A 22,685-nucleotide genomic window follows, 5' to 3' on the forward strand; every position below is an offset into this window, starting at 1 on the left:
CCTTCCACTCGAATGAATGGGTGACAAGTTTCCTATTTACGAAGCCCCTCAATGCTATATTGGAACACACTAGACCAATATGAAAGGACGCTATCAATTGGCAAAAAGGGCCAAGTCCAACAGCCAGGGACGGCCTTAGGCATGTGCAAGCTGTGCACCTGCACAGGGCCACCAAACTCCAGGGGCCTCCACGCCAATATATATCCTTAATTTAATAATCCTCTGAGGAAGGATACATATTTGCGTGGCGGCCCCTGGCAGGGATTTGGCGGCCTCCAGCTCTGTTCCACTACCAAACACTCTGACCCCCCCTCCTCACTGGCCTCCGTGCCTGCGTTCCTCCTCCGGGGGCCCCCTACATGTTCCTCCGAGGCCCCCCTACCTACGCTACCTGCCCCGGGCCGCCATGAGCCTAGAGCCGCGCCTGCAACAGCTATAGGTGAGTGAAGACCTGGTTGGCCTTCGTCATAGATAGAAATCCTAAGTGATTGGAACACAGTGGAATTCAGGTTGCTCCCCATTGTCCTGATGAAGACCCCACAATAAGGTTTAATTGGCCTTCCATCAATTTGGTGTTGAAACGACGACGTTTCTCATCATTGTGGCCTGTACTGATATTGTTATCCATAGAGGGACAACATTGATTTATACACTGTACCTATGTATAATGTATATAAATTGATTTGAAAACTAAAATCAGACAGGCATGAATACCATCTGGTTGTAAATATGTGTACTGTACTACTTAGTCTTCCTTCACATTCACACAAGCACTTTTTTGAGCACTTGTTTTGCACTTTCTATAAAACAACTAATATATGTAAAATTATGTTATATTTATATGTTTAAAAGCCATTACAATTTTGCATTTACTTTTGACTGGACCTGGTTTTTGTGTTTTGGATGTTTGCGTGCACTCAGTTGATGATTAATGTGCTAACTCCTGGACTTCGGAGTGGGGGTGGGTCTACTACCTTAATTGGAGTTTTAGATTGGTCAGTAATACTGCCATATCTGCTTACCTTCCATTGGGGCCATCTTTTTCTGTATATACTATGTACAGAGACAGCTCTTCCGCTAAGACGTGAGGCTCTACTATGTACAGAGGCAGCTCTGTGGCTGAGTTGTGCGAGGCTCTACTATGTAGACAGCTCTGTGGCTGAGGCGTGAGGCTCTGCTATGTAGACAGCTCTGTGGCTGAGGCGTGAGGCTCTACTATGTAGACAGCTCTGGGGCTGAGGCACGAGGCTCTACTATGGAGACAGCTCTGCGCTGAGGTGTGAGGCTCTGCTATGTAGACAGCTCTGCGCTGAGGCGTGAGGCTCTTCTATGTAGACAGCTCTGAGGCTGAGGTATGAGGCTTTACTATGTAGATAGCTTTGCGGCTGAGGCATGAGGCTCTGCTATGCAGAGATCTCTGCTGCTGAGGCGTGAGACTGTACTATGTAGACAGCTCTTCGGCTGAGGCGTGAGACTGTACTATGTAGACAGCTCTTCGGCTGAGGCGTGAGGTTCTACTATGTAGACAGCTCTGCGCTGAGGCGTGAGGCTGTACTATGTAGACAACTCTGCGGCTGAGGCATGAGGCTTTACTATGTAGACAGCTCTGCGGCTGAGGCATGAGGCTTTACTATGTAGACAGCTCTGCGGCTGAGGCGTGAGGCTCTGCTATGTAGACAGCTCTGCGCTGAGGCGTGAGGCTCTGCTATGTAGACAGCTCTGCGCTGAGGGGTGAGGCTCTACTATGTAGACAGCTCTGCGCTGAGGCGTGAGGCTCTGCTATGTAGACAGCTCTGTGGCTGAGGCGTGAGGCTCTGCTATGTAGACGGCTCTGCGCTGAGGTGTGAGGCTCTGCTATGTAGACAGCTCTGCGCTGAGGCGTGAGGCTCTTCTATGTAGACAGCTCTGCGGCTGAGGCATGAGGCTCTGCTATGCAGAGATCTCTGCTGCTGAGGCGTGAGACTGTACTATGTAGACAGCTCTGTGGCTGAGGCGTGAGGTTCTACTATGTAGACAGCTCTGCGCTGAGGCGTGAGGCTGTACTATGTAGACAGCTCTGCGCTGAGGCGTGAGGCTCTACTATGTAGACAACTCTGCGGCTGAGGCATGAGGCTTTACTATGTAGGCAGCTCTGCGGCTGAGGCATGAGGCTCTGCTATGTAGACTGCTCTGTGGCTGAGGCATAAGGCTCTGCTATGTAGACTGCTCTGTGGCTGAGGCGTGAGGCTGTACTATGTAGATACCGCGTTACAAAAGAGGGTGGTGATGGACGGAGCATCTGAAACAATCAAACACTCACACCCAGTCAACAGATCTGGGTTTAATCCATCATCGTTCTTTAGCTCACTTTGCCACCCCAGTTCAGACATGGCCATATGCAAATCAGTCTGACTCTGTGCCTCATGCGAACAGTCCAGCCCTAACTGCCAACCCATGCCTTCCCTGGACCGGAAACAAGCTTCGGAGGGCCGGTTTCTGGCATTTCAGCTGTCTTCGGCCCGGCTTGCATGAATCCAGTGGCAAAGTGAGCAAGGGACTCATATGGCAAACAAAGCTGTACAAAAGTGGGTGGTGATGGATGGAGCATCTGAACCAATCAAACACTCACACCCAGTCAACAGATCTGGGTTTAATCCATCACAGTTCTTTAGCCCACTCTGCCACCCCAGTTCAGACATGGCCATATGCAAATCAGTCTGACCCTGTGCCTCATGGGAACAGTCCAGCCCGAACTGCCAACCCATGCCTTCCCTGGACCGGAAACAAGCTTCTGAGGGCCGGTTTCTGGCATTTCAGCCATCTTCAGCCCGGCTTGCTTGAATCCAGTGGCAAAGTGAGCAAGGGACTCACTTCTAAGCATACCCTGCCAACTTATGGCGAACAAAGCGTTACAAAAGGGGGTGGTGATGGACGGAGCATCTGAACCAATCAAACACTCACACCCAGTCAACAGATCTGGGTTTAATCCATCACCGTTCTTTAGCCCACTCTGCCACCCCAGTTCAGACAAGGCCATATTCAAATCAGTCTGACCCTGTGCCTCATGGGAACAGTCCTGCCCGAACTGCCAAGCCATGCCTTCCCTGGACCGGAAACAAGCTTCTGAGGGCCGGTTTCTGGCATTTCAGCCGTCTTCAGCCTGGCTTGCTTGAATCCAGTGGCAAAGTGAGCAAGGGACTCACGTCTGAGCATACCCTGCCAACTTATGGCAAACAAAGAGGTACAAAAGGGGGTGGTGATGGACGGAGCATCTGAACCAATCAAACACTCACATCCAGTCAACAGATCTGGGATTAATCCATCACCGTTCTTTACCCCACTCTGCCACCCCAGTTCAGACATGGCCATATGCAAATCAGTCTGACCCTGTGCCTCATGGGAACAGGCCAGCCGGAACTGCCAAGCCATACCTTCCCTGGACCAGAAACAAGCTTCAGAGGACCGGTTTCTGGCATTTCAGCCGTCTTCAGCCCGGCTTGCTTGAATCCAGTGGCAAAGTGAGCAAGGGAATCACGTCTGAGCATACCGTGCCAACTTATGGCGAACAAAGCGGTACAAAAGGGGGTGGTGATGGACGGAGCATCTGAACCAATCAAACACTCACACCCAGTCAACAGATCTGGGTTTAATCCATCACCGTTCTTTAGCCAACTCTGCTACCCCAGTTCAGACATGGCCATATGCAAATCAGTCTGACCCTGTGCCTCATGGGAACAGTCCAGCCCGAACTGCCAAGCCATGCCTTCCCTGGACCGGAAACAAGCTTCCGAGGACCGGTTTCTGGCATTTCAGCCGTCTTCAGCCCGGCTTGCTTGAATCCAGTGGCAAAGTAAGCAAGGGACTCACGTCTGAGCATACCCTGCCAACTTATGGCGAACAAAGCTGTACAAAAGGGGGTGGTGATGGACGGAGCATCTGGCATATGTAGATAGCTTTGCAGCTGAGGCATGAGGCTCTACTATGTAGACAGCTCTGTGGCTGAAGTGTCAGGCTCTACTATGTAGACAGCTCTGCTGCTGAGGCGTGAGACTGTACTATGTAGACAGCTCTTCGGCTGAGGCGTGAGGTTCTACTATGTAGACAGCTCTTCGGCTGAGGCATGAGGCTCTGCTATGTAGACAGCTCTATGGCTGAGGCATGAGGCTCTGCTATGTAGACAGCTCTGTGGCTGAGGTGTCAGGCTCTATTATGTAGACAACTCTGCTGCTGAGGGGTGAGACTGTACTACGTAGACAGCTCTGCTGCTGAGGGGTGAGACTGTACTATGTAGACAGCTCTGCGGGTGAGGCATGAGGCTCTACTATGCAGACAGCTCTGCGCTGAAGCGTGAGGCTCTACTATGCAGACAGCTCTGCACTGAGGCGTGAGGCTCTACTATGTTACTCGGCATAATCTAGAGCAAATAACTGTAGGTGCAGTGCCCTGTAAAAAAGAGACATACTGTTATGTTATGTTATGTTATGTTATGTTATGTTATGTTATGTTATGTTATGTTATGTTATGTTATGTTATGTTATGTTATGTTATGTTATGTTATGTTAGACGTTCTTATATAGTGCTCGAATCACCCTGGGGCATCTCGGTGCTACACAGAAAAACAGCCAAGAAGGCAGCTAGAAGGAGGGAGCCATTAGTACAGAAATGCCTTTAGATGTTTCCTGAAAATTCGGTAAGATGGAAAGTCTCTCAGAGGTTTAGGCAGGCTATTCCAGTATTTAGGAGCCAGGTATGAAAAAGCGATACCCGCCGACCGTTTAAGTCTGATACGAGGTATATGGAGCAACTGCCGAGAACTGGACCTCAGCGGACGACTCGGGATATGTTTTTCCAATTTCCTTTGTAGATACTTCAGACCCTGACCCTGTAGAGCGTTGAATGTCAAGCAGCAGACCTTAAAAAAAGATCTTTGTTTTATGGGTAACCAATGTAGGTTTCTCAACAACGGTAAAGATGAAGAGCCAGCCGGCATGTTCAGGATCATCCTGGCGGCTGTATTTTGGATGACCTGCAATTTGTTTAAAGAAGTCACCCCAACCTCCGCCAGTAAAGCGTTCCCGTAATCCAAGCGACTGATTACCATAGCTTGGGTCAGTGTTCTGCGGTATTCCGTTGGGATAAATGGAAAAAAAATCCGAAGTAATCTTAGCAGGCCCCTGAGATGGATGCTACGTGGTCCTGCTTGGAAAGAGATTGATTTAACTTTATGCCTAAGTTGTTAACACACTGTTTAGGAACAGGGGGGGTGCCAAGCTGTGTTGGCCACCAGTCATTGGACCAGGCTACTGCAGCCTTCCCCAGAAGCATGACTTCCGTCTTGCCCGGATTTAGCTGGAGACAGTTGTTAGTCATCCAGTTTTATATTTCAAATATACCTGTGGCAAAGCGGAGTCTGTCTGCTTCAATGTTTGGACCAATATTAAACAGGAGCTGGGTGTCGTCAGCATACGAAATAGTTTCGAATCCCAGGGCTTCCACTACCTTAGCCAGTGGTGCCATATAGATATTAAAAAGGGTAGGGCTAAGGCAGGAGCCCTGGGGAACACCTTTATCCAATGGAGTTTTCTCAGACTGGTAAGGGCCCAAGCTGACCGTTTGAGATCTATACTAGACAAAACACAACAATTAACATAAAACACACGCTCTATAGGCTAAATTCCAAAATGGAGCAGCTGTACTCCAAATGGAAAGTGATAAAGGAGATTCATTAGTGAGGTCTATAAATGTATAATAATGCAGAGGTGGGTAAATTGCATACTTGCTAAATGTAAGCCAATGGCATCATGAGCCTTCAAGCGGTTGGGACCCCGTGCTAATATGCACCCTGTAGGAAAGTAAATGCTAATCAGCACTGATTCCTGCACTCACTTGGTCGTAGTAGGAAATGTACCCACCTCTGCATTATTATACATTTTTATTCCTCACTAATGAATCTCCGTTATCACATTCTATTTGGAGTCTTTTTTGCAGGGCACCGCACCCACACTTATTTGCTCTAGATCATGCCGAGCCACTGTGTACTTCACTTTACAGGTCACGATCTGCAGAGCCTGAATTTTTATTACTGATTAATATGCTGCATGTATTTCTGTGTTCTTCCCTTTTTAGATTGACAGGAAGTACCCTGTCCCGGTCCTCTGCCCTTTTGAGGCAGCGGTGACAGACCTATACATTAAAATTCACACATAGGATTCCCTATGGTGTAACGGTAGTAGACCGTCGTATGTGAGTAGGGTAGGGATCTGTGCACCCGTCCTGAAGAAGAAGCACGAGTCTTCGAAACATGTTGACGCACACTGGAGGTTAGGTACATTGCATACACAAAACCTCCACCTCACCGTTTTAACAATACCAGCAGAGGGGTGTATTAAAATTTCTCCTATACCCCATGTGCCAGGTATTTTTTAGACTCACTCACCACTTCTTCCTTACCTTACCACTTACTCTCACCTCTCGCACTACACATAGTGGTTCCTTCAGCGCTCCTGCGTACTCATTGGTTAGCAGCACGCTGCGTCCCGTAGAGGAGTGCGAAGACCCCTATGACGAAGCATGACACCAAGGGCCCTTTTGGTGTGTGAGGGGTATTCAAAGAACACAACGTGCTTCCCACCATTGTAGGGAACACGTCCATAAAATACCCTGTCTCTTTACCCTTTGTGGGTGGATTCCATTTGTTTAGTAAGAGATAGCTCTGCTGCCTCAGGCAAGAAATTATAGGATCTGGTGGGATAGCTCTGCTGCCTCAGGCACGAACTTATAGGATCTGGTGGGATAGCTCTGCTGCCTCAGGCAAGAACTTATAGGATCTGGTGGGATAGCTCTGCTGCCTCAGGCAAGAACTTATAGGATCTGGTGAGATAGCTCTGCTGCCTCAGGCAAGAACTTATAGGATCTGGTGAGATAGCTCTGCTGCCTCAGGCAAAAACTTATAGGATCTGGTGGGATAGCTCTGCTGCCTCAGGCAAGAAATTATAGGATCTGGTGGGATAGCTCTGCTGCCTCAGGCAAGAACTTATAGGATCTGGTGGCATAGCTCTGCTACCTCAGGCAAGAACTTATAGGATCTGGTGAGATAGCTCTGCTGCCTCAGGCAAGTACTTATAGGATCTGGTGGGATAGCTCTGCTGCCTCAGGCAAGAACTTATAGGATCTGGTGAGATAGCTCTGCTGCCTCAGGCAAGTACTTATAGGATCTGGTGGGATAGCTCTGCTGCCTCAGGCAAGAACTAATAGGATCTGGTGGGATAGCTCTGCTGCCTCAGGCAAGAACTAATAGGATCTGGTGATATAGCTCTGCTGCCTCAGGCAAGAACTTATAGGATCTGGTGGGATAGCTCTGCTGCCTCAGGCAAGAACTTATAGGATCTGGTGAGATAGCTCTGCTGCCTCAGGCAAGAAGTTATAGTATCTGGGGAGATAGCTCTGCTGCCTCAGGCAAGAAGTTATAGTATCTGGGGAGATAGCTATGCTGCCTAAGGCAAGAACTTATAGTATCTGGTGGGATAGCTCTGCTGCCTCAAGCAAGAACTTACAGTATATGGTAAGATAGCTCTGCTGCCTCAGGCAAGAACTTATAGGATCTAGTGGGATAGCTCTGCTGCCTCAGGCAAGAACTTATAGTATCTGGTGGGATAGCTCTGCTGCCTCAGGCAAGAACTTATAGGATCTGGTGGGATAGCTCTGCTGCCTCAGGCAAGAACTTATAGTATCTGGTGGGATAGCTCTGCTGCCTCAGGCAAGAACTTATAGTATCTGGTGGGATGGCTCTGCTGCCTCAGGCAAGAACTTATAGGATCTGGTGAGATAGCTCTGCTGCCTCAGGCAAGAACTTATAGTATCTGGTGGGATGGCTCTGCTGCCTCAGGCAAGAACTTATAGGATCTGGTGGGATAGCTCTGCTGCCTCAGGCAAGAACTTATAGTATCTGGTGGGATAGCTCTGCTGCCTCAGGCAAGAACTTATAGGATCTGGTGGGATAGCTCTGCTGCCTCAGACAAGAACTTATAGTATCTGGTGGGCTAGCTCTGCTGCCTCAGGCAAGAACTTGTAGTATCTGGTGGGATGGCTCTGCTGCCTCAGGCAAGAAGTTATAGTATCTGGTGGGATAGCTCTGCTGCCTCAGGCAAGAACTTATAGTATCTGGTGGGATAGCTCTGCTGCCTCAGGCAAGAACTTATAGTATCTGGTGGGATAGCTCTGCTGCCTCAAGCAAGAACTTACAGTATATGGTAAGATAGCTCTGCTGCCTCAGGCAAGAACTTATAGGATCTGGTGGGATGGCTCTGCTGCCTCAGGCAAGAACTTATAGGATCTGGTGGGATAGCTCTGCTGCCTCAGGCAAGAACTTATAGGATCTGGTGGGATGGCTCTGCTGCCTCAGGCAAGAACTTATAGGATCTGGTGAGATAGCTCTGCTGCCTCAGGCAAGAACTTATAGTATCTGGTGGGATGGCTCTGCTGCCTCAGGCAAGAACTTATAGGATCTGGTGGGATAGCTCTGCTGTCTCAAGCAAGAACTTATAGGATCTGGAGGGATAGCTCTGCTGCCTCAGGCAAGAACTTATAGGATCTGGTGAGATAGCTCTGCTGCCTCAGGCAAGAACCTATAGGATCTGGTGACATAGCTCTGCTGCCTCAGGCAAGAACCTATAGGATCTGGTGACATAGCTCTGCTGTCTCAGGCAAGAACTTATAGGATCTGGTGGGATAGCTCTGCTGCCTCAGGCAAGAACTTATAGGATCTGGTGGGATAGCTCTGCTGCCTCAGGCAAGAACTTATAGTATCTGGTGGGATAGCTCTGCTGCCTCAGGCAAGAACTTATAGGATCTGGTGGGATAGCTCTGCTGCCTCAGGCAAGAACTTATAGTATCTGGTGGGCTAGCTCTGCTGCCTCAGGCAAGAACTTATAGTATCTGGTGGGATAGCTCTGCTGCCTCAGGCAAGAACTTAAAGGATCTGGTGGGATAGCTCTGCTGTCTCAGGCAAGAACTTATAGGATCTGGTGGGATGGCTCTGCTGTCTCAGGCAAGAACTTATAGGATCTGATGGGATAGCTCAGGCAAGAAGTTAAAGGATCTGGTGGGATGGCTCTGCTGTCTCAGGCAAGAACTTATAGGATCTGATGGGATAGCTCTGCTGTCTCAGGCAAGAACTTATAGGATCTGGTGGGATGGCTCTGCTGCCTCAGGCAAGAAGTTATAGGATCTGGTGGGATAGCTCTGCTGCCTCAGGCAAGAAGTTATAGGATCTGGTGGGATAGCTCTGCTGCCTCAGGCAAGAAGTTATAGGATCTGGTGGGATAGCTCTGCTGCCTCAGGCAAGAACTTATAGGATCTGGTGGGATAGCTCTGCTGCCTCAGGCAAGAACTTATAGTATCTGGTGGGATAGCTCTGCTGCCTCAAGCAAGAACTTATAGGAACTGGTGGGACAGCTCTGCTGCCTCAGGCAAGAACCTATAGTATCTGGTGGGATAGCTCTGCTGCCTCAGGCAAGAACTTATAGGATCTGGTGGGATAGCTCTGCTGCCTCAGGCAAGAAGTTATAGGATCTGGTGGGATAGCTCTGCTGCCTCAGGCAAGAAGTTATAGGATCTGGTGGGACAGCTCTGCTGCCTCAGGCAAGAACCTATAGTATCTGGTGGGATAGCTCTGCTGCCTCAGGCAAGAACTTATAGGATCTGGTGGGATAGCTCTGCTGCCTCAGGCAAGAACCTATAGTATCTGGTGGGATGGCTCTGCTGTCTCAGGCAAGAACTTATAGGATCTGGTGGGATAGCTCTGCTGCCTCAGGCAAGAACTTATAGTATCTGGTGGGATAGCTCTGCTGCCTCAGGCAAGAACCTATAGTATCTGGTGGGATAGCTCTGCTGCCTCAGGCAAGAACTTATAGGATCTGGTGGGATAGCTCTGCTGCCTCAGGCAAGAAGTTATAGGATCTGGTGGGATAGCTCTGCCGCCTCAGGCAAGAGCTTATAGTATCTGGCGGGATAGCTCTGCTGCCTCAGGCAAGAACTTATAGGATCTGGTGGGATAGCTCTGCTGCCTCAGGCAAGAACTTATAGGATCTGGTGGGATAGCTCTGCTGCCTCAGGCAAGAACTTATAGTATCTGGTGGGATAGCTCTGCTGCCTCAAGCAAGAACTTATAGGAACTGGTGGGACAGCTCTGCTGCCTCAGGCAAGAACCTATAGTATCTGGTGGGATAGCTCTGCTGCCTCAGGCAAGAACTTATAGGATCTGGTGGGATAGCTCTGCTGCCTCAGGCAAGAAGTTATAGGATCTGGTGGGATAGCTCTGCTGCCTCAGGCAAGAAGTTATAGGATCTGGTGGGACAGCTCTGCTGCCTCAGGCAAGAACCTATAGTATCTGGTGGGATAGCTCTGCTGCCTCAGGCAAGAACGTATAGGATCTGGTGGGATAGCTCTGCTGCCTCAGGCAAGAACCTATAGTATCTGGTGGGATGGCTCTGCTGTCTCAGGCAAGAACTTATAGGATCTGGTGGGATAGCTCTGCTGCCTCAGGCAAGAAGTTATAGGATCTGGTGGGATGGCTCTGCTGTCTCAGGCAAGAACTTATAGGATCTGGTGAGATAGCTCTGCTGCCTCAGGCAAGAACTTATAGGAACTGGTGGGACAGCTCTGCTGCCTCAGGCAAGAACTTATAGGATCTGGTGGGATAGCTCTGCTGCCTCAGGCAAGAACTTATAGGATCTGGTGGGATAGCTCTGCTGCCTCAGGCATCTGCCTGTGATATTTGGTATACTAGCTCTGCTGTCTGTGTTATGGGGCTGTACTATTTATTCAGATAGTTCTGCTGTCCGAGGCAAGCGTATGTACTATTTGTTCAGATACGTCTGATTTATGTTTCTGAATTCTTTAATAGATAGCGCTGCTGTCAGCCATGAGCCTGTACTGATTGGTGGGGTAGCCCTGCTATTTAAGGCGTAAGTCTATATTTTTTTTTGATGAGAGATCCGCTGCTTGACACAGGAAACTGGACTACCCAGTAAGATAGCTCTGCTGCCAGCAGCATGACTTGCTGGTACCTGGAGATGTGTCTGCTGTACATGGTGCAAGCCTGTAGGGTGTAAGCCTGTAAGGTCTAAGCCTGTGAATCTGAAGTCATAGATCTGCTGCCTGTGAGATGTTTTGTGAGCTCTGGACAGTGAGCTCTGCGGTCCAGCGTGAGATCCTACAGGCACCTGCAGCCTGTAGGCTGCTGAGCTTCACATTTCTGACCGTGTGCTTATCCTGTTCAATGTGTAGGTCTCTACAGGTTCTGCACAGACAGCTCAATTGTGTATGATCCGGACAGACAGCTCTGCTGTTCAGTTTCTTGGTCTTTGCAAACTTCGTAGAAGGTTCTCCTGCCCAGGACAGCTTTGCACCTGTAGGCCCTTGAGAGACAACTTTACAGCCTCACTGTGTGAACCTGTAGAATCAGAGCGCCTGGAGTCAGACTGTTGGTCGCGGACACAGAGCTCTGGTGCCCAGGGGTTGGGCCTGTAGCATCTGCCCACTGTTTACAGCCTGTAAGGCCTGTATGCATATTCTGCAGCCTAAAGTGTGATGCTGTATGAGACGTGGGCCTGTAGGTTCGGGACACTGCTGCTCTGGGTCTGAGCCTGTAAGTTCAGAACAGCTCCAGTTGTTCTCTTGCCTCAGACGTGAGCCTGTAGGCTCGAGAAAGTAACATCTGCCTCCCACGGTCCGAGACATCATGGTCTGGACAAGGAGAACTGATGCCAGGAGTGCGAGGCTTCTGATTGGTGGAGATGGCCTTGCTGCCATAGATGTGAAGCTATAGGTTGTGATCAGATGTACCTGAAGTCTGGAATGAGCCTGTAGGACATATGCCAGGCTCGGATATACCCCTTCCTTCCTCCCTGCCACCTCCCCGCTGCGCCAGCGATGGACCAGCTGCACATGGGCCCTTAAGGGGCCACCTCTCGAGCTGAGGCTTCAAGAGCTTCACTGGCCCCTAGGCGTCCTTCAGAGAGAAAGGGGCCAAAGAGTGAATGGGCAAGAGCTCGGAAGACCATGTTCAATGAATGTGTGAGTGTTCTCGTGCAGTGTCTGACAGCCTCTAGGCGCTAGTGGTGGACGACGGAGAGAGGCAAATGGGTTTACATCTATTAAGAGGTCTACTTTACTCCCTTAAGAACTCGGTGGAAGGGGTTGGGCTGGAGCTCACCCGTGCACCAAGAAGCCACGAGAGTGGGTACAAGGCGCTGGGGTGAACAGCCCTGCCCCCTTCCCGAGCCTGCGCAGAAGGCAGCAGAATCCACAGCCGTCCTCATTAGCGCGATATCATGGCGCCCGTGACCGGGACACCGAGGTCTCGGGCCTGGGCTCTCCAATTCACAAACAGGTGTCTCTTTGCATTTAGTAGCTGCTTCGAGTTATGCAAATCAAGACTGCAACTCCCAGAATGCAACAGGACGTATATTGAAAGCCCAGATGATACGACATGGACGACACCCACCGCCCAGCGTGGGGTGGAAGGCATCACCCGATCCCACCGAAGTCCTGCCGCGCTCACTAGTCTTGGGGATGCTTCCTAGCACCCATAAAGCGCCCAGGGGCGGGGAGCCAATCCCTCGCTGCAGCGGGAGCTTCCGAGCCTCCCCCTCCTAGGCCCCTTCCCTCCTCCCCGGGAGGCATCGCCAACAAAGGCCGGCCTTGGATGCGCGCACCTGGGCCCGGCGCTGGGTGGGCCGCATTCATTGCCCGCGAACCCCGGAGCCCCCGGCGCTCCCGCCAACAATCCCCGCGCCTCAAGGACGCAGAGAGAAAGGCCGGCTCGCATCCGTGGGAGCGGAGACAATGCACCGAGGGAGCCGCCACCCTCCGCCTCCCGAGCCGCATCCGCATTGCAGTGCCTAGATACAAGATGGAGGCCGCAGTGCCACGTGAGGCTGTGCATGCTTCTAGGCGCTCCACCACTGGCGCCAGGGTAGATACTGGTGGAGGTTCCTGGCTAGTGCCCTACTCATGGTTGAAGCTATGCATCAGCAGGCACAACAATTCTCACTCATTCAGAGTGAGTGTCACACGCGTGGGACATGGCCCTGGCTAAGGATCTGTAGTACTGGGCAGGCATTCAGTGGAGTCATGGGCAGGCATTCAGTGGATTCATGGGCAGGCATTCAGTGGATTCATGGGCAGGCATTCAGTGGATTCAGAGGCCAACCCCAAGGTAAACCACTGGTGCAGAGAGGGAACTCGGAAAAAGCTCTTGAGTCTTGGTCGGCTTCATACTGACAGCTAGGCGTCAGGTGACACCTTCATTCTCACAGATTGTGAGTGTCATGCCTGTAAATCTAGAAAGGGGTTGTGGCTCCTGAATAATGCCCAGTGAAACTGAAGGTCCACCACTGGCACCAAAGACGATACTGGTTGAGAATCTTGGATCTTAATTGACTCAGTGCATGTGTCTCTGCAACAGCCTCCACCGCAGTTCTCTGTCATTCGGAGCAAGTGTCACATATGTGTTGCTTATATGCCCTGGATAGTTTTGATAAGGGGGTGTGGCATCGGGTGGATGTTGCGCAGATTCAGAGCCCGAACCCAAGGAACACCACTGGTGCCAACTTCACCGCTGGTGCCAAGATGAATGCTGGGCGAGGCTCTCAGGTCTTCGTAGACTCTAGCGTTGCCTCAATAGGGACCTCGGTTCTGATTGTGCGGGCCACACCAGCGAGTCATTAGCTCTTGGTAACAGGCTGTTGCATCAACAAGATGATCAATGGAACAAAAGGCCAAATAAAAGACCCACCACTGCCACCAAAGAGGTTGCTCAGTGAGAGTCTTGGACTTTTATAAAGTCATTGGTTTAAGTTTTGCATCAGAAGACCCCACAATGCTCACTCATTTGGAGTGAGAGTCACACATGCCCTTGGATATATTTGATAAGGAGATTTGGCATCAGGTGAACTTTCCGTGGAAAAAGAACCTAACATGAAGACAACAAAGATATTGGGTGGAAACACAGCAGATCAAAGCAAAGCTGTACTGCTTCTGCAAAGGGTGAATATTGATTATGCGGGACAGTCTTGATTACTCCACAGAGGCACCTCAAGTGTCAGTCAACCTTGGTAACTCGGCCAAGGGGCGGCTACAGGAGGTGGGCACTCAGTCCTTCAGCGGATGAGGACCCTTGCGTCTTGGTCAGCTCAATAATCGAGCTTCTGCCTTCAAAGACATCTCTTGTGTCATTCTTTTGATGGCTCTCCTACAGCTGTTTCCCATCAGATTTTGATATCTCACAAGCGTCGTAGCACATAGTGAGCACTGATCATAGACTCAGGCTTTGCTACTGCCACCAATGAGGAAGCTGGTATGAGGTGCAAGGGTCCCTGCATTGGTGCAAGGCAGTACATTGTGGGCCAACGCAAGCAAAGGACATAAATGCGCCATATAATGTTAACTACAGCACATTTCTGTCCTCTTCCTTTCACCCAGTGCAGCACAGCATGTTGTCTTGCTGCGTTGCGTTGAGTTGCATGAAAGTTTGATACATGTGGGCCTTGATATTCAGTTCCGGATTAGCTCAATGGAGGTTGTATTACACATCTGTGTTTGAAGCCATCCTTCCCGTGTGATGATCCCAAACAAGTAGCTCATGAAGAACGTGCTCCTTACGGCACCCGAAAACATTTCTCATGGGATATATCGGAACTCTCACTTATTAGGAGTCTATATCACATTTTTGTGCCGTTACGCTTAATCATTGTTAATGAAGGTCCTGAGATGGACCCGAGCCTGAATCAGTTCTCTACCACTGGTCCCAACAGAGGTCATTGAACGAGGCTCTGCGGATAACATGTGTCACTCATTAGGAGTGACTCTCACACCTGTAGGCCATTAGATGTTGATATTTTTGATATAGGGCTGTGGAACTGGGAGAGATGCCATGTGCATCCTGACACCAAGCTTCCCTGTAAGCGCCAACAGGAATAGTAGGTGAGGTTGACACTTCATTTTCAGGAGCATCAGCTATCCGTTACTGGGAGTAAATAACCAGCCATTAAAGCTATGGACTCAGGTTGCACAGGGTGTAGGCGAATATGAAGTGGCACGCAAATCTGAGCTCCAACACTGGCGCTCGCGAGGAAACTGGACTCGGTTCATGGGCCTTTGATGATTCAATGCTCAACCTCTTCTTCAGCAGGTACTCAAGCGTTACTCATTTAGAATGAGTCTCACATTTGTGAGGTCTGATAAACACCTGTGTGGACCTTACTTCTTCTGATGTGCAGCTGTTTCCCATAATGGATGCTCACAGTGTCATAACAAGGGTGCCTTGGCTCTAATGTATGCTCCAAAAATTGTTCCCTGCCTCGACAGGCGTGCAGGAGACCCCTCATGTCCCTTATATTGCTGTGCCCCGGTGCCACTGCATCTCTTGCACTATTGATAGCCACGCTCCTAGATGCTCAATGGATCTTGAGTTCACCTGTGGTGTCACTCATTGGGAGTGAGTGTCACACTCTAGAAGGCAGTCTCACTCTTCGACTGTTTCAACTGCCCTGTTGATTTATAATGGAAGTATTATTTTTCGGTAAAAATAGCGTTTTTATTCATTACTCATAATTTTGGCTCCTGGTTTTATGGTATTTATTTTTCTGTCCTTTCCGTCTGTATTTATCCATATTTATTTTTTGCCAACTTTATCTGGATTTATCCATATTTATTATGGGTATTGTGAAAAAAAATAAAGCTGAAACTGGTATATTTCCACATTTATTTACCCAATAAATATGCAGTCATGCTTGAATGCCTGCCAGGTTTTAGTGATATGAACACCTGCAGAAGATAAATCAATGCACTTATATGATAATATGCACATTTCAGTATCAGCCTTGTGCATATCTCCTGCTGTTCAAGCTTCTTTACTAAAATACCTTTCATTTTTAACACCCTTACCTATCCATCCACATAGTTAATGGCCTGGTAGCCATGACAGAGAGCATTTAGAGTAGCTCAAAAAGCCCCCAATCTGCCCCCAATCTGCGTTTTTATAAATGGTTTTCTGTCTGTATTTATCTGTAAAAATCAGTAAAAACGGAAAACAGGGAGCCTTACTCATAATCTCACAGGACTGGACTACTAGACTTTCAGGATTCTGATGGCCGTCCTCAAGCATGATGGGGGGGTCTCAGCAGACCCTGGACCCCACCCACATCTGCGTGCCGAGAGTGTGCATAAGACACCTCCTTCACTGAGCATCCTTCAACGCCTCCACGTGATTGGAGGATAAACGTGCGTTGCTAGAGAGCAGGAATGTCTTTATGCTCTGATCAAGGTCATTCCTTGACAGCTGCCAAAGATAGTCCTGAAAAGACTCTATTGTGTCTGAACTGTAAGGAACACGTCACGGCTCCAGAGGTCAAAGACAACACAGAGCTTCAGAATGTGAAACATATTGCATTCATTCCAGTTTCCTTCGGAGCTGCAGTGTTTGCAGCCCTAGGATGTCAGGGGTGCACAGACCCTGGTTGGTCTCCATCCCTTGGGAGTTCGAAGCCTGCAAGCATTTTGTACAAAGACTCCCAAATATTGACTAAGAACATCTGGAGCTTACATACACATCTGCCTACAAAAATGCAACTTATAGTTAGCTCCCAAACCCATCTCCTCACTTCCCTCACACTCCAGGACAGGGGTAATTAAATATTCAAATTCCAGGCCTGGGTTGTGTGGGGGCACATTTTTTAGGGTGATATTTATCTAAGGTCGAGCTTTTGGTAATCTATATTTAGGGCCCCCGGTTTTATGTTTTTTTTTTACTTTTCCATATGTAGTTATCCATATTTTTTTCTCCATCCTATTGGTATTTCTCCATATTTATTTTGTGTTTTGAGAAAAAATGGATTCGTAAAAAGGTATTTTTCCATATTTATTTAACTGATAGACATATACTCATACTTTGATGCCTGTCATGTTTTAGAAAATTAAGCAGCCAACTATAACAAAACAATACAGGTAAATATTAAAACATTGTAAACAAATATATGTTAACATATGCCTGTATTTGTGGAAACCTCATATTATTTTTTTAACTCCTGTTGATGTCTATCAGCTCAGCTCAGCCGATTATATGGAATTTGTTAAGGGCAACATGGGGAATCACTCACAAGAAGGACAATTTTCTGTGTTTTTCTGCTTTTAAAAATAAATACAGGCAGGAAACACAATGTTTTCTGTCTGTATTTATCTGTAAAAATCAGTAAAAATGGAAAACTGGGAGCCTTAGCTGTATTTTGGAGTTCGTATATTTTTTTAAAGATAGACCTGGAGTCTCTGTTTTAAGTAAATCTTTGTATTGAGAGATTGCGAGGCGCTCCTGGGCCCGGTTCAAGACACAAGTCACACTGAAGCCCAAAGTGGTGCCATGAATGCTCTGAGGGAGGTGGCAGGAAAACAGGTGAAACAGATTTTAATGAGGCAGCCAACGCTTGCCTAGATCTCGCAATGCTTTCCTCAAGCTGTACAGTTGGTGATAGGTAGACTTTTATTTAAATTTAGTTAAGCCATTAGAAATAGCCATGCTCCTTCAACAAGTAGCTCAGGAGTTATTGGTAGCTCATCAGCACCTAGAAGTAGCTCTCAGAGGTGAAGCCAAGGCCTGGCACCTTATTCAGTGTGTCCGCGTGCATCCAAGAACGCAGCATTGCTCATCTCTAGTCCCTTAGAGCGGGAGTCGGCCGACCCAATGCCAGGGAGTCGTGATAATACACTGTCGGGCAGTGGGGGCGGCCATTGGACCATCTGACTTCACTCACAATCTAGACTAGACATGAGCAGTGCTGCTTTCTTTAATATGCAGAGACCCTCTGGCACTGGCTTCACCTCTATAGAGCTACTTTTAGGGTGCTGATGAGCTCCCAGTAGCCCCCGAGCTACTCGTTGGAAACACTTGCTCCAGCAACTGGTAAAAAACATGCGCGCCTGTTGACCGACCCAAAGTGTGCAGCAGTGGAGCGGTGGAGCAGAAGTTTAACAGATTCTGAAAATGGATGAGGGCCCAGAATACGATTCAGGATCATTTGCAATCCCGGAGATGGAGCGGGTTCTTATTGTGCCGAGTGGTGGTGGTTCTCTTTGAGAAGGCGTGTTCAGTTTTTCAGGTTTTCAGACAGGAAGTTGATGCAGATCCTGGCTGCATAGATGGACAAGACCTGTTTTCTTGTCCTTTCCTTCATGCATGTCTTTGTCTATGGTCCGGTGATGTCCTGGCTCCTGGTGTGGCAATGTCCACCTGAGGTTAGTATATTCTCAGCCAGGTGTACAGGGTTGTTGACATTGATGATGGTTCTGGTGTTGAAGAGGTTGTGGGCTTGGATGGGGCGCCGATGTAGTTTCTTACGTACTGGGTGGTGGAGTTGACTTTCTCAAGCCCCTGATGAGATGTGCTCCAGTTTTTAGGATATCCTTCAATTGTGGTAGTTTCCTTTGAGCAAAGCACTGCCTTTATCTAGGTGGAAGAGGATCGAGGCTTGCACTTTGTTCTGAACTTGGTTTTGGTACAAATGGTTTCAGTTTTTCCAGGGCGGAGAGCGGGTACCATGCCGTCTCGGTTTGCTTGGTGATGTGTTCTTTAAAGAAGAGGTCTTTTTGAGGATGAATGTTAGGGATTTTTACTCTGACCGAGAGATGTGGGAGAAGATGCCTAGGCTGATGTTGGCAACCCAAGCTTGAAGCTTGAAGTTTGTCTCATACAGTTAGCAAGTAAGATGCATAAATATGTTATTGGGCTGAGTTTAGCATCGGTGCTTGGGGCTAGATTCATCATAGTGTTGAGTTGCCCTTGTGTCATGCAAGGTAACACAAGGGCAGCACAACACTAAAGTCAGATTTACCAAGTGTCACAAGGCCACCTTGCTTGGCTTTTTTTGCTTGGTAAGTCTGGAGTAACACAACGCAGTGCAAAATGCTGCCTTGCCTTATTCTGCCCCAGGGAGGCATTTCATGGGTGGAGTGTGGGTGTTCCTATGCATCCACCCATTGATTTTTGTGCATTCTCAGGTCTACCATTAGTGGTAGACCTGAGAACACATCAAAATATACGCCTTCCCAGAGGAGGCGTAACAATTTATTCCTCCTTTTCTCTGCAGCACACATAGAAAGGGGAAAAAGCCTGAGAGGATTGATTTTGTACAGGAATGTGCCCCTTTTTGCACAAAAAACAATCCTGCCTGCAACAGAGGCAACCTTGCACCATGGCAGCACATTATGCGGCAGTGCAAGCAAAAGACAGGAATGCGAAGTATAATGTTGAATATGGCACATCCCTGTCCTCTGCCTTTCAGGCAGCACAGCGCACCAAGTTGTTCTGCAGTGTTGCGTTGCGTTGCGTGAAAGTTTCATAAATCTTGGTCTTGATATTCAGTTCTGGATTAGCTCAGTGGCGTTGTATTAAACATCTGTGCTTGAGGGCATCCCTCCATTGCTATGGTCCCAAACAAGTAGCTCATGAACATGCTGCTCACGGGACCCTAAAACATTTCTCATTGGATGACCCACGCATGCATTTTCTTATAACAGGAAAGAGTATACAGCTTCCCTGATTGTTTCCCCCTGCGTGGCTGCTCCTTTGATGCATGTTCTCCTGGGGCATTGCCTGGCGGAAGCACCATCTTTGTTGCATCCCATGGACTGAGACCATGTGGATGGATCACCTTTGCTTGTTGGTTGGCTTCCTTGCTTCAAGCTCTGTCTGAGGTGCTCACCAGAGGCCGAATTACCAGAGTTTCCTGGGGCACAACCGGCTTTTGCGCCTGCTTTGCTCGCCCCAGGGTACTTGGGTATTACAGAAGGGGCGGCAGACATGTGTGTGGCCCCTACTGTAATACTGATAGCGCTGGTGCACATAAAGCACCAGCGCTATCATCAGAGGGCGTTCCCTGATTTGCATGGGGGCGTGGCTCCATGCAAATGAGGGAATTCCTTTGCCTCTGCGCCAGCGCTATATTACAGACACAGTCCCAGAAGCAAAGAAGCTGTCAAGAGGTGTGCTGACAGTGCACCCCTGATGGCAGCCCTCTGGAGGAGGTGAAGGGGGTCATATGGACCCTCCCCAGACCCACCCTTGCAGGCGGGATGCAGTCCCTCGTGGTGGAGGCCCCGCAGTCATTGTGGGGACCCACACTTGTGGCGAAGGTCCACACCCGAAGTGGAGGCCTGCAGTCATGGCGGGTACCCACACTCGTGGTGGGGGACCCACACTTGAGGTGGGGGCCCCACACTTGTGGCGAAAGTCTACGATTGAAGTTGAGGCCCGCATTCATGGCGGGTACCCACACTCGTGGTGGGGGACCCACACTCGTGGCAGAGACCCCCTAGTCATGGCGGGAACGCTGCAATGAGCAACCGCAGTGTGGAGATCCCACCACAAATGCGGGTCCCCCGCTACGACTGTGGGGCCTCCACCATGAGTGCGGAGGGCCTTTGTGGATCGGGACGCCTATATCTAATTTCTTCCATACTTCTGTCTCTTGTGTCTGCCACACCGCCCACTTCTTCCGGTGCCAATGCCATCTCTTTTCAAGTCAGACCCGGCAGTAGAGCGTAGGGTTCAAAAGGGAATCCATGAACAGCGTCGTATAGCCCAGCCCCCAGCATGGGCCCTTGATCCAGAGTGGAATGAGCAAACACTGGGCCCTTTAGCATCGCCGAGGCTTGGAGCAAGAAGTCCTTGGAGGATCATGGGAAACGGGAAACAACCGTTACAACGCAACTATTACAACGGACTACTTTTACAACGCAACCACTACAACGCAGGATCCTTTACAACGAATACCTTTACAACGCATGACATTACATCGCAGATGCTATTACAACGCATGCCATTACAACGTAAGTATAGGTAAATATATCATTTTATTTAAACATTTATTTAATAAAAAAAATATTTAATTAATTAAATATTAATAATTTAATAAATATTAAAAATATAAATATTTATTAATAAAAAAGTATTTTAAATAAATTAAATTAATTAATTTAAGTAATTTTAATATTTATTTAAAAAAGTTCTTAAAATAAAAAAATATAAGTAATTTTTACCCCTACACTATCCAGCACTAACCCTACTATTACACCCCCCTGGAGTTAGAATAGTAATTTTTACCCCTACACTATCCAACACTTACCCTACTATTATACCCCCCTGGAGTTAGAATAGTAATTTTTACCCTTACACTATCCAGCACTTACCCTACTATTACACCCCCCTGGAGTTAAAATAGTAATTTTTACCCCTACACTATCCAGCACTTACCCTACTATTACACCCCCCTGGAGTTAGAATAGTAATTTTTACCCCTACATTATCCAGCACTTACCCTACTATTACTCCCCCCTGGAGTTAGAATATTATTTTGTAAACACCTACAGTTTAAAAAAAAATATATATATATATTTACAAATACATTAAAAAAAAATTAATTTAATAAATAAAATTAATTAAATATTTATTAATTAAATTTTTATTTAAAATTATATACTTACCTATACTTACGTTGTAATGGCATGCGTTGTAATAGCATCTGCGATGTAATGTCATGCGTTGTAAAGGCATTCGTTGTAAAGGATCCTGCGTTGTAAAAATTGCGTTGTAATGGTATGCGTTGTTAAAGTATGCGTTGTAACGTCATACATCCATGGGAAACAGCTCAGTGTCTGTAAATTGGAAACTTACAGAGCCCAGCCTTCTGCCTCTGCCGCAAATACAGAGTCCTGCTTCAGAAAAGCACTGAAGACATGGCTTTTCAGCAATAACTAGGTATGCCCCACCAGGGTCCGAAATTACCCTGCATGCATTGCTTGCCACTTGAGCGCCGGGACACCTCTGTTATGGAGGTAGCTGTTGCGCTTTATAAACTTCAGTATTAATATTATTATTTATTATTAGTTGTGGACTTGTGGAGCTGCACTCAGATCTCTACTACTCAAAGTAAGTTTCATGCGGGGTAGAACATTCAATGACCCCCAGCAGCTGTTATCCAGATAAATCTAAATCAATTCTTTACTCTGAGATATATACTAAAGCGGGCGGTGGATTTCCATACAGGGCTATGATGTAACTGCCAGATGTGTGCCCTGGTGGCACGGTAGGTGCCGAGAGGAAGAGTCTGCTAAAGCTTGCTTTATATACATTTCTAAGTAGTACAATGGAACATTGTTGCGTGTACTTGCATCCCAATGTAAAGTGCTCTTATATTCCACCGAGATCCAGGGTACTCCACTTTGTGGCGATGTTCAAGCAAATCCCTCTTTCGGGGTTTAATAATTAGTCGTCTAGACTATGGAAACACACACATGGCCTCTATTACGGAGGAGCTATATACCGGACTCCAAGTCTTGCAGACACCGCTGCTAAACTGGTGTTGAATCTTCCGTCGCGGTCTCCGTCTGCTCCCAATCTCAAAGCTCTACATTGGGTCCCTATCAGGAAACGTGTTTGTTTCAAGATGATCTGCCTGGTATATGAGACAATGTATGGAAAAGGGGCCTAGGGATCTGGCCAAGAAATTGGATTGGCTTGTACCTAAAAAGAATCTCAGGCAGGAACAAAACATTAACCACATCAATGCTAAGGGAATTTGCCCCCGGTGCTCATTTTTTTGAAATCCCATTGTTCATGACGAGCTCAGCTCGTCATGAGCACACGACCAGTGTAC

Source organism: Lissotriton vulgaris, chromosome 10 (genome assembly GCF_964263255.1).
Source record: "Lissotriton vulgaris chromosome 10, aLisVul1.2, whole genome shotgun sequence".
NCBI lineage: Eukaryota > Metazoa > Chordata > Amphibia > Caudata > Salamandridae > Lissotriton > Lissotriton vulgaris.